We start from the raw sequence: 17,209 nt of genomic DNA, 5'->3' as shown, positions 1-17,209 counted from the left end.
ATGACCGAGGTAGGGGTAAATGTAACATCACAATTCAGAGAATTAGTGATTTGACCAACAGATAACAACTGAGTAGGAAACGATGGAACAACAAGTGCATTAGATGGCGGACAATCTGGAAAAAAATGCACTTTCCCACTGCCCATCACAGGAGCAGTAGAGCCATTAGCAACTGACACATTTTATGAGAGCTGCGAATAAATGCATGAACTGACGAAGGATCATTTGCCATGATCTAGCTCCTGAATCAATAATCCAAACTTGGCGGTTGGAAACAGGCGTAGTAAGAAAGGCTAGTAGGTTACCTGAAGTATGGTTGGCCTTGCGCTCAGTCTTATTACCCAACTGGTTAAAGAAATCCTTCAATTGGTCTATGGTAAAGGATGAATTGTCAGCTACAACAGCTCGAGCAAGCTTATTTTTGTCAAAAGTATATTTAAGATGAGGATAAATATCCCAACATCGATCCTTGGTGTGACCAGTTTTATTACAATGATCACAATGAAAAACTTCTCTCTTACCCTTAGCACGAGAATTCTTGTCCTTATCAAATGGCATGGCTCGTCGTTTATCATCTTTGGAGCTCATAAGAGCACTTGATTCAGCTGCATCTAGGTCTACAATGCTTTTAGAATTAGGATTCATAAATTTCTTATGCGTCTCTTCACGCTGCACAGTCGCACAAACATTAGATAGACTTGGCAGTTCAGCACTCATGAGAATAGTGCTTCTAAGAGATTCATACTCTGGTTTGAGGCTACTGAGCACATCAAAGATTTTATCCTCCTCAACCCTCTTCAAGAGAATTTTGGCATCAGTTGTATGAGGACGATATGTATCCAGTTCATCCCACTTCTTTTTTAAATAACCAAAATGCTCAGTAAAACTTTTCGTACCTTGTTCAGCCTCAGCAATCTCACGTTTCAACTCAAACACCCGAGCAACATTATTCCGTAAGCCATACAGACTAGCAACAGACTTCCACAAATCCTTTGCAGATTCTGAGAACGAGAAGATTTCCGAAATATGTGGTTTCATCGACTGAAGAAGCCACGTGCGAACAAGTTGATCATCAGCAATCCAAACTTCATACTTTGGATCCTTAGCATCTGGACAGGTACTATTCTCACCAATATACCCAGATTTTCTTTTACCCCCAAGAGCAAGAGCAGCACCTCTAGACCAACTTACATAATTGACATCATTCAGCAAGACAGAGGTTAAACGCAAACTAGTATTATGATCTGATTGTGCCATAGTAAACACACAGAGAAACAAAAACTTGATTACAGAGAAACGGCCAGGATCGTTAACGATCCCCTGATACCATGTTGGTATGCATAAGATGTTATGCAGTATGCATGAGATGTTATGCAGTCAATATTGGATCTGCATAAGATGTTATGCAGTAAACTAAAACTGATTAAAGAAGAAACACAGTTTAACGTGGTTCGGCTATAGCCTACGTCCACGGGAGAAGAATAATTAGGGTTTCTTATAATCAATGGAGGTTTTACAAGACGTGTATATATATATCCTATACATGCCACATATTCGTATAGATAGCAACATATCTAGAGAATATTTTCTTGCAGTGTGAGCCAATCATAAATAGAGAAACCAAATATTCTCCTTTGTTCCAACAGATTTGTTGTGTTGATTACGACTCATCATCCTCAGCATTAAGTAATTCGCTTGTTCAGTTTGATAACCCGTCGGATCTTGAATTGCAACGTATTTTACGTTTATCTAGTGAAAGATTGGCTTATAAACCATCGGAACATAGAATTTTAGGTGCTTGCAATGGATTAGTTTGTTATATATCATCATATCAGAAAGATATTATTATTTGGAATCCGTATACTGGAGACTACAAGAAAATACCTACAGCACCACCAATGGACTCGAGAGGTTTTTATGTCTCTTATAGTTATGAGTTCGGTTACGATTTGAAAACAGAGGATTATAAAGTTGCACGAATGGCAAACATTGCGGGAAAGTACAGTGAAATCGCTGCTTATTCATTAAAATTAGATCTGTGGAAGACATTTAGTAACATCCATTCTCTATATCCTTCCATACATCTAGTGTTTTTTGAAGGAATTTTACACTGGCTGGAAGTGGCCCCGTTGAAAATAGTTCTCCAGACGGACCAGCCCTATGACCTCCCTACAATGATTTGCTCTTTTGATATTGGTAACGAAGCATTCAAGAAATTCCAATACCACAACATTTTTCAAACAAGCATTACAGTATAAGTGTTTGTCTTTTGGGAGGTTGCCTTTGTCTAACTGGAAGTCTACACAAGAAAGGTACCGAGGTATGAATGATGAAGGATTATGGTGTACATGGATCTTGGACTAAAATTTTCACTATTGGTGAAGGAAGTGGCCTTGGTGCATTTGGATATTTGTATCCGAAGCAATCCTTCAAGATTGGTGTGATTTTGGTACAGGTGGTTTCCTCTGGGTCTTATTTATATGATCTCAAACATAAAAAGTTCACAAAACTTGAGATTAATGGCCGTACGAGGATTTCCACATTAGCTTTTTTGGGGAGCTTAGTTTCACCTAATAACTTGGATACATGTATGGAGATGCAGTAGGTCACAGGACTCGCGACAAGATTAAGAGAAGGTAAATATCTGTTCAAATCACCAAGTTGTACGTTGTTAGTTAGAACCATTTATTTATCCGTATTTTATTAAAAGCACCAGAAAGTTTGATGGATCCAACTTACTGATAATGTTCTTGATCCGCTGATGCTGTTTTCGTAGCTCTTTTTTTGGCTTTGACTCATCTCTGAACTAAAAGTCAATAAAAAGTTATGAAATCACTTTCAAGTGATCAATAGGTGCGATCAGTAGGGAGGTTACCTTAAAGTATCACCGAAGAGTGCATTTCTTCCAAAACTATAACCGATCTGAAAAATCTTCCAAAAGTTTGACCATAACCGGTCAACGGACATGTATGGCCTAATCTTTTACGGAAATATCGGATTTTGTCCTCAGATGTGTACATATCGACAACATATGTGTACACATCGCGTAAGTATGTGTAGATATCACTTCATGGATGTGTATATAGACACACTGGTACCCCGCCATTTTTTAATGATGTGTAGATATTATATGTAGACATCCAGAATCTAGGCGTAATCATATGTTGGATAAGTGTACACATCCATGTTCGAATATGTGGACATCGTCCACTATTCATAAAATATGTGGACATCCGGCTATAAATATGTGGACATCAGCGATAACGTGTGGACATTCGCTATGGGTATGTGGACATCTAGCTATCCATATATAGACATTGGGCTATAAAGAATACCTTGGGTATTAGATAATTTCAGTCACACTTTTGGAAGATTTTGAGCATCAGTCACACTTTTAGAAGAAATGCACTTTTCAGTGATACTTCTAGTAATTTCCTCCTGATACTTAGTATCAATTTCAGATTCATAAATATTAATTCACTACTAAGATTAGAAACTTATTTTCATCGTTCATTGCTCATATCATATCTACCATTTCAACATAATAGTATGGTTTATTCCCAGATGATTGTGTAAAAAAGATAGTATGGTTAGTAAACTCATTTTCCGTGTACCCTTAAGATTTTGCATATGCATGTCGGTCTCATTACTGTCGACATAACTAGGACCATAATATCGTCCTGGTGAAGCTTAATTAGCATGTGTTTGTGATTCTAGTGATGACTATTATTGGGAAAACGCATGTGGGATTATTGATTTTTCATTCCTATTTACAGATGTAGGGTTTGATATGGAAACCATGATGAAGACATATTCTCTGTGGTTCTCGTTCAACAGCAAACATGCTTTGCTTGATTTCTGCTCAATGGACGAAGATATCAATTCAATGTAGTCATCTCAAGAAGCATGCTTGATATGCTTGATCTAGCTCAATGAACGAATGCCTATGGATTCAACGTGTTTGTATTGTGCATATTCGTTAACTATAAACAAGGTTTGCATGTTCTCTTATACTTATGAAAATTAGCAGAACAACTATTTATTTACTTCGCCTTTAATGGTTAAAGATAGTAAGAAACCTTATTTTTTTCGAATGTTTATTGTGAATCCAAGTTGTGTGTTTCCTTGTTCCTCATTTTCACTTAACCACTGATCATAGTTGATCAGAGTTCGGTTCTTTTCGGTAGTGCTAGTCCTTCAGAGAGGATTAGCATTGGGATGGTAGGTTGACAAGATGATTTATTTTGTTTGAGTAGTAGGTATATACATCTGGTAGATTCATGGTAAAAAGGATCCACTCCCTAGCTAAGTCAAATATTGATGCTCAGTGACAGAAGTAGGGCGTGAAAGAAATTATTATTCACTCTTTACTGACAATTTGGTTGATGTTAATGGCATGAGCATGCTTAATATTATTCTGCACTAATTATGATGGTCGAAAGAAGAAAAAAAACTCTCTTTAGTGGACGTCCCCCTTAGCTCATCAGAGCTGTTGTTGAACCTGCTCTCGTGCCTCAAAGCGCCTTATAGAGAAAGTCTGGGTCATCCTACCATTCGAGGACCGGTTTTTTAAAGATATCTTTACTGGTGTGGTTGCTTTCAGCATTTGTAATTCTTGGATGGCATTTGTAATTCTAATGTGAAATTTTAAACAGATACTCAAAATAGAAGAAATGATATGTCACATATATCAAACTAATATGCACGTCCATGCCCCTGTTTTACCCGTCACTATTTGATCAAAACATAAATATCATCGTACATGAGTAGATCTGCAACCTTGCATTACTAGAATGAACATTCCATTAGAAGGTGTTGGGGTTGCATCATGAGGAATGTTGATCAAGATTAGTAACCGGCTTTGGCTTCTTCGCTTTAATGATGATAAGAAATGTTGAGCAAGATTAGTAACCCTTGGCTTCTCCTTGTATGAAAGATAAAAGTATTCATTCCACAGCTTATGCATGCAATTTTTTATTTATTCTGAACCCATTGCACGCCCGATGAAGTAGAATACTGTAAGCCTGCGTCTCCCGGATATATATTAGGGCTTGACGGGCAATTCCACTGTAGGCGTCCATGAGTCTCTCAAGGAGAACAATGCAGGGCCTCTAAGAACTTAATTTGCACACCCATAGGCCGTAGTAACATCATACATGTCCACCAAAGTAAACCCCGATGAGGATCGTGTATATATATATATATAGTAAGTTTAAAGAGAAACTTATTCGAAGAAACCCTAACTGGCTAACTCTTGCGATAACCATTCAAGAAAGTAGCTACCGAAGAACAACAATCAGCTGCGATGCTAAAATTACCAGAAGACATCATCACTCATCACATCCTACCAAGATTACCAGTTAAACCGATCATAAGATTCAGGTGTGTATGCAAGTCTTGGTACAATTTTATCAAAAACCCTAATTTTGTTAAGTTCCAACTTAATCATTCTTTGGAATACGGTGTTCAGAATATTATGCGTAACAATGCTGAAAAGATTTGTTGTGTTGATTACGATATACGGAATGGACTGAAATCTTCAGCGGAATGGACTTATAAAACGCTCAGTATTGCTGTAAACATTGGTGATATAGGAGGATATTTGGATTTGGAGAAATACTTCAAGAATGGAGTGATTTTGGTACATTTCCAGGGCTGCGGATCTTGTTTTTATGATCTCAAATAGCTGCACATGGTCTATTTTGTGGAGCTTAGTTAGTTTCACCTATGCTTTGGGTACTTGTTTGGGGATGCAGTAAGTCGGAACAAGCGAAGGCAAAACACAAGAGGTGATTATTTATTCGAATCTTTATTTTCATAGGTTACAAATAAGTATGTATTCTCGTTAGTTTGTTTATGACATAAGTATTTAGCTTAAACACCTCTCAACGTTTGACATATTATCTTCTAATGGGATTGAGTTGACTGACCATATAGAATAGCCCCTCAGTTCATCTCTGTCACAGAATGTTGCCGCAGTGAATCCTTAATATGATGAACACGGGCCATTAATTGTCCCAATTGTTCTTGCTTATTTTATTAGATTTCACCAATCCGCCCCCACTATGGCGGACCTCAGAAACCAATCTCACATTATTTTGCCTATTTTCGCATCTTAATTTTTGCGAATTTGGTCTGTTAAGATCAACCAACTGCAGATTACCTCTTAAAATTGATTTTGTTTTCCTCATAATTATATGACTGCATATTAGCAATTCTAATTTTGTGATATTTCTTCCTCATTAATCCCAGAGTTCCGAAGTCTTAATTTACTCTTTCAACTAGTTTCAATCAACTTAATTTCCCCTGGTTTCTATTTTAGTATAGGCTTCCAGTTAGACCTGCGATATAGTTGTACGGTAAGGTTTGGGAAGGCTAGTCCTTTGAGCATTATGTCAGGACTGCTACTATGACTAAAAAATATACTGAACCGTTCTCGAAGCTGTATCTCAACCTTAAGAGACTAAGCGCAAAAAATTGCTCGGTGGATATGTTATGTACTACAGTAGTTTATTATGTACTTTAATTACTAATCTAATTAGGATTTAAACTGTTAAACCAATTGGTGTTTGTCAGAGTCCATCTTGTATTACCTAGTTTGTAGGTATCTTCGTTAGGATTTTCTAAAGAAGTTACAGGGGGTTCTGTATGTGTATATATTTAACCAGTAATGAATGAACGAAGGCAGTGAGGTTTAGTGTCCCTTGAATGAGACTAGAGGTCCGGCGTCCCTCTGACGATACCGAAACTATTCCGCAAACCATTTTTATGATTCGTTTCATCTTCACTGATTTGTCAATAACATGATCTGTTAAGCTAAGCACTTAACAGGATAATGCTATTTCAACCTACAAAAATTAAAGCCTGGAATGGTTCCTTGCACAATGCAGATAACAATTAGGTCTATAAATATCAGATCTTACATGTTAATTGGTTCTTGCAATGGTTTGGTGTGCTATAAAACTTATCATTTTTAATTCGGTAATTTAATATACATTTTCAATCCCATCACTGGTGAACGTTCTCGTCTTCGCAAGTTGGCGCAGTCAGACTTCTTTTATTGTCTTGGATTCGGCTCCTGCCGTTCCAACGATGCGTTCAAGGTTGTTAACATTTGTTCCATGATGAATTCCTGCATTCGAGTCCAAGTCTACACTATTGGTGGGTGATCGCTGTGGCCGGACAGAACAAGAAATTACAGATGCTCCCTATACGTTAACATGTGTGCTAGGGTTTTTGCTAACGGGGCTATTCACTGATTAAATATAACATCTAAATGGGTAGCCTTTGGTTTGACAGATGAAACATTTCTAATTCTCCCATCACCACCTTGTCGTATTCTTTCCAGTTGTTCCTTTTACAGTTACTATGATAAATTTCATCTCGGGTTGCTTAGTGGGAATCCGTGTCTTTGTTGCATAAATCTTGGTGGACGGATGGATATATGGGTATTCAAGAAAAAAAAACGTATGAACTACGAAGTGCTCGTATGAAATAGCATACCTACTACAACTCTTTTACTTGGATCAAGGTGTTCAGCAAAAATTGGGATTTAAAGCATTTTAACTCGAATTGCCAACTATCTTTAACAGAGGGTGAAATATTGTTATGGCGTTTTCTCTTATTACTATTTTACTTGACAATTTGTTTATTACCCAAGCTAATTAAAACTATGGCATTTTAATTGCCTGCACATCCTTCCCTTGTGGACCTTGAACATACCATAGTTTCGTAGGAGGAGTGGTTTAATGTCATAACAAGAGAAAACGCCATTCTGCCGTAACAAAATTTCACCATCTGTTAAAGATAGTTGACAATTCGAGTTAAAATGCATTAAATCCCAATTTTTGCTGAACACCTTTATCCAAGTAAAAGAATTCAAGTAGGTATGCTCTTTCATACGAGCACTTCGTAGAGACATGTTCATACGTTTCTTCTTGAATACCCATATATCCATCCGTCCACCAAGATTTATGCAACAAAGACACAGATTCCCACCAAGCGACCCGAGATGAAGTTTATCATAGGAACTGGAAAGAATACGACAAGTTGGTGATGTGAGAGTTCGAAATGTTTCATCTGTCAAATCAAAGGCTACAAACATCCCATTTAGATGTTATATTTAACCAGTGAATAGCCCCGTTAGCAAAAACTCCATCACATGTTAACGTATAGGGAGCATACGTAAATTCTTGTTCTGTCCAGCCGCAGCGATCACCAATACAGACTTGGACTCGAATGCAGGAATTTATCATGGAACAAATGTTAACAACCTTGAATGTATCGGTGGAACGGCAAGAACCGAATCCAAGACAATAAAAGAAGTCTAATTGCGCTAACTTGCATAGACGAGAACGCTCACCAGTGATGGGATTAAAAATGTATATTAAATCACCGAATTGAAAATGATAAGTTTTATAGCAAGTCAAAACATTGCAAGAACCAATTAACATGTAAGATCTAATTATAGATCTAATATTTATATCGCCTATTTTTGTAACTGTTGTGTAAAAATTATGCTGTTCTTTGGTACTAGATGGATTTTAATTTATTTTTGACTTTAAAGGTTACGGTTTTATAAAAAGAAAATGTAGTAAGGCCTTTGGCCCCATTTTTTTATATGCAAGTAGAACTACAGCCCTGACCAAAAAAAATAACTCTGTTTTATGTATACATTATCTAGAATTAACAACCTTCCAGTGTGTGATCAAATCACGGAAACAAAGTGCTGCGAACCATCTTTCATTGCTTCCCCTTTGCTCAAAGCTTACATGCTAGTAATTCACATGCTATTCAAGCCTTTATACCCTTTGCTCAAAGCTTAAGGTTTTACCTATTTTACAAGATTATGATGAAAACACATAGGGTGGGAGTTCGGAAAATATTTAGCTTTCAAAAGTAGAGCCTATAGATGATCCTGTTGTTGGAGCAGTCTGCTTACTAATTTGGAGAGAACAACCTCATTAAAATCATGGAAATTATTGATACCGCGGCTACCAGAGTACCCTGATACGTATAATTCTCTTCGCCAGAGTATTATGATTTCTTATTCCAATAAAAATCACGTTAAATTTACGGTAGTTTTCGGAGTAGTTTGGGGAGGACTAAGTACTATTTAAACTATCAAAGTATAGTTTTCTGATAGGTGGAAGATTCAAGAACATACTCCCTCGCTTATTTTTAGACTAAAATAAAAAAGTAATAATATCTTTTTTCTAGAAACGGAGGTAGTATATTCTTGACAAGAACGGCCCGCGTGAAATAGGGGTTTGAAAGGAAAGAATATTCTCGAGAATGACACAAATTCTCTAGCACTATATATATATATATACATGTATGTACGGATGACGGGACTTTTCTAGCTTAAAGAGAAACTAATTCGAAGTGGTTAGCTCTTGCGGTAACGATTACCTTTTGAATAAAGTAGCTCAGAAGAACAAGGATCAGCTGCGATAGTGAGCTTACTGGAAGACGTCATCATAGACATCCTAACAAGATTACCAGTTAAGCCGATCTTCAGATTCAGGTCAGGTACCCTAATTTTGTTAAACATCAACTTAGTAATTCTTTGGAATATGGTGATCAGAGTACTGTATATGACAACTCTGGACAGCTTTGTTGTATTGATTACGACTCATCATCTTACTTTGTTATGAATCTAACCGAAAAGACATTATCATTTGGAATCCTTATACTAATGACTACAAGAAAAAACCAACACCACCAGAACCACCAGAAATAGATACGGAATCAAGACGTTTTCATTATATGTACGGGTTCTGTTATGATTTGAAAACTGAAGATTTTAAAGTTGCACGAATGGCAAACATTCAGGGAAAGTACAGTGAAATCGCTGTCTATTCATTAAAATCAAATCTTTGGAAGACATATCGAGATATCCCTTTCCTTCATCCATCAGGAGATCTATCCGGAGATCTAGTGTTTTGTGAAGTAAATTTTCACTGGGTGGAAATACCCTGGGGTAATGTACTCCCTAGAATGATCGGCTCTTTTGATATTGGTAGCGAAACATTCAAAGAAATTCCACTACCGCAAAGTTCTCCAGACGAGTATGATATTGATATGATACATGTTCGTCGTTTGGAAGGTTGTCTTTGCCTACTTGGTAGTTTGTACATGAAATATTGTGAGTTTTGGGTGATGAAAGACTATGGTGTACACGAGTCTTGGGCCAAAATGTTCACTGTCGGTAAAAAAAGCATTGGGGGATTTGGATATTTGGATCTGAAGCACTTCAAGAACAACCATGATACACACACGGAAGAATTTGTATTTCGGTGTGTCCCGAGGGGAATCCAACGGGCACAACCCAGCGTGCTTACCATCGCGATTATAACGATGAAAAGTGGGTCCCAGCAGCTGTGAGAGACAGTGTAAATCACGGGATTTAAACTCGGTATACCAATCATTTTCGCTTCAAGAATAGTTTGTTTTTCTTTTTTTTTTTTTTTTTTTTTTTAAGAAAAGAAGACAAATTACATTAAGAAATTAAACTAGATTTACATAATAACAATTGAATTACGGATCTTATTTGTATGACCTCAAAAATCTTACAAAACTTGAGATCAACCCCAGTTACGCATGGGCTATTTTAGGGAGCCTAGTTTCACCTAATTTGGGAACTTGTCTGGCGATGCAGTAAGTCACAATGCAAAAAAGAAGAGGCGGAAATTTTTGTTCGAATATATTTTTTTAGCTTATAAAGAAGTATGGACGACTGAGTCTTTGTTCTCAGTGACTATCAAATGAGCACTCAGTTCATATCTTTAAGTTCGACTGATCAAATATGTTAGACCTTCAGTTTATCTCTGCATAGAATGTCGTCGCAAGGAGTCCTAAGAATCTTTCCATTGTGTTATTTTTTATCTTCCTATTAGTCTATATGCCGAACACTTGAACATTGTGATTTGCCAACTGCCCTGGAGTGTTGTTTCTAATCTTAAATTACTTGCACAAATAGCATAGTCACTCAGGAACTACTAGTTTTCCTTTGCTATATCTGCTTTTTAATTATCTTCCTTCGTCTGACATCAGTCATGCGACCACCATTTATCAAGTAGTACAACCAAATGGATCAAATCATAAACCAATATGTGAAACATGATACAATAAAAATCATCATAAGATAAAGTAAAGTTCATAGAGATTAAATGGGAGATTTATAAACATATACGTGGTTCAACAACGAAGTATTTACATTCACGGATAAAAGAGGGTAAAAATGTCTGTTCATGGTTGTCTGATTACAGAAGCTCGGTGGTTCTCAGATAGTCAGAAGGGAAAAAAAAAAAAAGCCCCCTCCAAAACCTATTCGTTTCTGCTTATAAGGTGAAGTGGTTTATTACGTAAAAGTCATCGTAGGATTAAAGCTCTTCGAGCTGCTGCGATGCGTCTAGCAGCTTTATAATAGGTTGCTCCAGCTATCAGTGCTTGCCACGTGTACCGTGCAAATTATGGTGTCTACAAATCATAAAGTTATCGAATTCTCCCCACAATGGGGCACTTCAGAAACCATTCTCACATTATTAGGATTTATTTTAAAAAAATATTTATTAGTATGATTTATTTTCGCCAATATTAAGCTCATCTAACCGCTAATTACCGTTTATGTTTATATTAGGGGTGGGACTTGGGTTGGGTTAACCCACCCAACCCATGCCCAACCCGAACATTGGGCGGGCATGGACTACATAATCAAAATTTTGGGCAAGTTTGGACAAAAATTTTATAAACCCGAGTTAAATTTGGGCAAACATGGACATAAATATTTTTAACCCAAGCAACCCGCCCAACCCGAAGAACTATGATGAAGCTATATAAAGAGAAAATTTAGATATTATCTTCACATCTAATAATGAAATTATAAATTATAAATTATATCTATCTCATTAATCAATCATTCAATATGTACAATCTTCGGTTATTTGGAAATTTAAGATAAATTGAGCAATTAAATCTTATTATAACTAAAATTTGTTATTATCGTATTAACAAACTCACATGTCTAGCGAAACTTGGGCCAACCCGACGAACCCGGAGAATCCGAGGAACATAATTTGAGCGGACTTGGGAAGTACCTTCATGGGTTCCACGGATTCGATGGGCAATCTGGGCAAAGGATTCCTAGCTCGGGTCTGCCTCGGCCAAGCCTTCTAACCCGCCCAACCAACCCAAGTCCCACCCCTAGTTTATATTCATTATGTTTTTTCTCCCAAAACATATGACAGCAAAAATATATATTTTATTTTGCAATATCAACTCAAATCAACTGCCTCTGATTTCTGTTTTACATATGGACAAGCTGTGGATGGTGAATTCATTAGTATAGGCTTCCAATTAGACCTGCAATTTTTTACTATGATTACAAAATAGACTGAACCGTCCTCCAAGCTATACCTCACCATATTATTTTTTTGCTTGGACGCTGCTCTCGCTTTTGCTGATCTTACAGCATCACAACTAACCATAAGAAAATATATAAAGGAAATTTACTCGGCTCACTTAGTTTAGACAAGTTATTTATTTATCAGCTGTTTTAAGAAGTACATCACAACCACCCAAATAGCACCGTGCAAACACTACAAGAAAACGGGCATTTAGTGACAAATATTTTTGTCACGGAACTATCTTCTATCTTGTTTAGTCGCCAAATTAAATTTGGAACAATTTTTTTTTTTTTATCATCTAATCATCGTGGTGGAAACTTTTTATGGTCACAGGAGATAAATTTGGTGACACCAAATTTTTTGTCGTTGTATATGTCTTTCAATGACCAGTATAAATTATCTTCAAAGTTCAAAATTATTGTCAAAAAGGTTTCTCTTTAAAACTACATTTGGCGAGAAAAGATTTTTGTCATTATTCATTTTAATGACAATTTATATTTGTCTGAATAAGATGTTACCGTGACCTTATCTTCTGTTTTAAACAAATTTCTTACCATCAAGTATTCTTGTCTTCGAAAACTCTTTTAAGACAAATATATTCGGCAATTAAAAGGAGGTTTTATAAACAAAAAAGAAATTGTCTCCAAATAAATTTTATCGACTAATATATTTGGTTGGAAAAAATTCTTATGTAAACAATGAATTTGGTCTTAAAAACAAAAAATCTGTGATAAACTATATTGTCTTAAATTAATATTTTTTAGAAACAAATATGTTTGCAGTTAAAAATAATTTTTATAGACAATTTTCTTTTAGTCCAAATGATTTCTTATAGTGATAAGAAAAATCGTCTTTCATCTACTTTTTGGAGACAAGTATATTTCGACGTTAAAATGTTATTTTGTTAATGAATTTCTTTGTCTCACATGAAATTATTTTTAAAACAAGTATATTCGTCCATAAAAATAACTTTTGTTGACAATAACTTGCGTATGCAATTATTTTTAATAACCTATATTTTGGCTTTTAGAAAAACCAAAGTAGATGAATTTTCTAGTCTCCAAATACCTTCGTAAGTGACGAAAGAAATTTGTGTCTAATTTGTTGTTTCTGGAAACTAGCATATTACGTTTCTTTTTGCTGACAATCATGTTGTCTCCAACATATTCAGTGAAAACATCATCGAATTCCTTTTTACATTAGATAGAAAAACCATTTGAACATAACGTTGAGTTAATAACTTGACACTAAATGCACTCACAGGTGCTAAACTATTCAAGAGAGAGTACTTTACGATACTTAAAAAACCTAGTACTCATATCGGTTTATTAATGCAGCCAAACTAACATAAAAATGTGCGGCATCTTCATCTTCAAAGGTTGGAGCAGCAGATGGATCAACAACTAATATTTGACTGAGCCCGTTCTACCTGAAACTTGTGTTGGCTTCTTTAATTTGATTCATTTTCTCTTTGACTTTGTATAGCATCATTTATTCGTCCCCTAAAACTGACAACGTATGCCCTTGAAGCCTTTGCCGTCTCTTAAACTGGGCATGTCCTTGAGGCCTTAAGTTTTCATAATCATCACGTCGTTTCTTGAATATAAGAAGAAAAATTGAGTAAGTACTTGCAAAAGAACTACAATGCGAACAAGGCCTATAAGTTTTAAAATACAGTGACCAGTCACTATTTTCCATAGCAAACAAGTCACACAAATGTGACCAAATTTCTGGCAGGATGTTTCCAAAAGGATTGCACGTGCTTCTTCGATGGGTTAATACTTTCTGAAGTGCGCCAACATTTTGCATTTGTAACCGGTATACGTCTTTGCCATACAATAATTCAGAACTTTCTGATAGAAGGTCATGTAATGTCAAGTATAAAGTTATCATACAACATCATAACAATGAATAGTTGTAAATCAAACCATTTCAAAAAAAAAAAAAAAAAAAAGTTAACACAGATGAAAATATAATAATATGCAATTCAAAAATTGTGAGTCAGAGCCTCTCTTTCTTGGGCGTGATTTTTTTTTCCAAAACCTATATTGTAGAGGAGCAAATGCATGCCTAATTTTTCTACCTTCACCAGCCAAAATAAATCTATGTTTGCTTGTTGGTTCACATGTTATTACTTCATCAACAATGATGGGCATCCTCCCATTCAAGGCAACCCATCCCTCTAGTCGCATTCCATGGAAAATACAATTTCCTTGTCTTAATCCTACGACAAAATCAACGAGAAACAGTAAGTATTTGGGAAATGTTGACCTGACATCTCAACATGACAGAGATAGTAAACAACCATTGACACAAAAGAAAATTTAACAGTAAGATTTTAGAAGTAATTTGCTACACCGATGTTTGAAGCACCGAAATGATCCATAGGGTTGCAACATATGCCTAGCCATGATTTTGACATAAAAACAAGAAAATAAGAACAGAGACATATGAAAATACGATGGACTTAGTACAACCACGAAGACAGATAACATGCATCATCCGTACATATTGTCGTATTCTAACTTATGTATATGTCCAATCTCACATGCACAGTGGCGGAGCCAGGTTTTCAGAATGGGGGGTTGGGGGCTAAATTTTTTTTTTCCTCGCACATAGATCAGTGTCTAGTTTTGAATAGTTGGTATACAAAAGCGAAATTGAGATTAGGAACTGGACCTTGCGTTGTACATGAATATCCAATCAGTGCAGTTTCGACCTTGACCGGTGTTCATAAAATGCATAAGAAGTACTGCTCCGGACGAAGAGCACCTCATTCACCGCAAGTAGTCAATCATATGTGACATCATTAGCCTCCCCTTCGCTTAACCATTTTGCATTCATTCACACAATCATGAAACTGATCAGTAAGTGGCAGATATAGTAGTAACTCCTATCATGAATATTTGGTGGGATACTCTGCACACATGACGCTGAATTCGCTAACTTAGGAGCCAGCTGCTCCATAATTCGAAATACAAGGATATCTTTCCATAAACAAATATTATCAAGCAAACAAACAGACATGTCAAATCGATATGCTGCAATCCGTGCCGCATTAGGAACTGCTTATATTACTCTACTCCATGTTCAAACCTACAGAAATTCAAACAAAATCGGAACTGCTTACACATTTACTATCCTACCCTTCACACACACTTTTTACACGCTTCAAAATTCCATCTCACTATCTTCCACTGTTCGTTCTTCTCCCTTCCATTTGCCGACCAGACATACCACACCCTCGCCACCACCATCCTCCGACCAACAAAACCTTGATGAAACAATCAACAGGATCAATTATCAAAAAAATAATGCATTCATCAGTTAAGAAAATCATCAAAAAAATCAATCGAGACCTATTCACCACCGTTTCAATTTCTTTCTGTCTTAACTAAAAATAAGTTTGGGAATTTTATCGGCACAAACTTCACTCCTAGACAACACCACTTGCAGAAGTATAACAATATAAAGATTACCATATATTTTTATTCATTAATTAACTGAATCTTACTGTCCCCTCATCTTATTCCAATCTTCCCCAAAACCCTAAATTAAATCTTGATATCTTTAATTTTTAGTTAGAATCATATTCTTATCATAACCCACTGTGATTTGATCAAAACCCATCTATCAATTTCAATTAAACTCTTTAACAACTATCTATTTTTCACTTTGAGAGAGTCTGATTCATACGAATGAATTACCTGCTTTTGAATCGACCCCTGCGCATTTTCGGACCAACTTCACACATCTGAAAAGCTCAATCCAAACCTAATTCAATAACTGTGGTCTTGTTACTGTTACCCTTTAGAATCAATGAATAAAATGCTAATCTAAAATCTAATCTTGACTAATCGCCGAATTTGATTTTGGAACTTGTAAACCCAATAAAATAAACTTCACCTGATTCAAGAATGTTGGGGATTGGAGACGGAAGAGAAGATGGGATGGCAGTAAAAAAGAGACAGGGAAAGTGAGAAGGTGACTGAGATGGTGTTGCAGTGCTAGTAATAAAGAGAAAAGTGATGGTGGTGGCGGTGAAGGGTTTGGGAGGAAGGAAGGAATGGGCTTTCTCTTTCTTCTGAAAGAATTTTAGGGTTAATAAATTTATTATATACGTAAATATTAGTAAAATGAAGGGTGTAATAGTAAACTAGTTTAGTAATATATTTTAAATAAAAATTTTAATAATGTTTTAACAGAAGACAAGTACCAAATCATAAGTTGGACATAAGTTAGACCAAACAATAATTTTGGTCAAAATGTAAGTACCAAAAATCAAATAACCCCTTAACTAATCTGCATAAATTGCATCACAAATCAAAGTCCCTCAATTTCCACATTCAAAATAATAAAAATAAAATCATAAAAATAAATTATTACGCATAAAGTATGAACCATCCATCAAAATCCAACTCAAAAAACAACCAAAACCTAATTAAGTAACATGAATCAAAAGTTTAGCTATTTTCTCTTGTGGATGAGAAAAAAATCCTTACCTAATACTTGAAGAAAGTTAATTTTTTGAGCGATAACTGCGTTCAGTTTCAGCCAAGTAGCCAACTGTTCCTCTCTTTTTTTTCCTCTCTTCTTCTTGATAGACTAGACCAATCTGCTTGGTGAACTAAATTGATAGTGATTGGTGGATTAAACTGTTTTTTCTTTCTTTTTTTCACTAAGGGTGAATACGAACTTGGAGAGGTTTCGCCAGAAAAAGAGGGGCTACAGCCAGGTTTAGTCAACCTGTGGCTCCGCGACGTAAAAATTATATATCAATCTAACATCAAAAAGCAAATACA

The 17,209-nt window shown here is 36.0% G+C and overlaps 1 long non-coding RNA gene across 1 annotated transcript; it reads right to left on the bottom strand.

The window, feature by feature from the left end:
* Nucleotides 1–14,419: 14,419 nt before the first annotated feature.
* Nucleotides 14,420–16,461, bottom strand: LOC113338486. Its single transcript, XR_003354785.1, has 3 exons — nucleotides 16,115–16,461; nucleotides 15,087–15,681; nucleotides 14,420–14,631 (listed from the first exon to the last, which is right to left on the bottom strand). It is a non-coding gene; the product is annotated as an uncharacterized LOC113338486 (long non-coding RNA).
* Nucleotides 16,462–17,209: the final 748 nt, after the last annotated feature.

The sequence above is a fragment of the Papaver somniferum genome, chromosome 1, assembly GCF_003573695.1.
Source record: "Papaver somniferum cultivar HN1 chromosome 1, ASM357369v1, whole genome shotgun sequence".
Lineage (NCBI taxonomy): Eukaryota > Viridiplantae > Streptophyta > Magnoliopsida > Ranunculales > Papaveraceae > Papaver > Papaver somniferum.
Note: the sequence above shows the minus strand (reverse complement) of the source record. Positions and strands in the feature narration are given on the sequence as shown.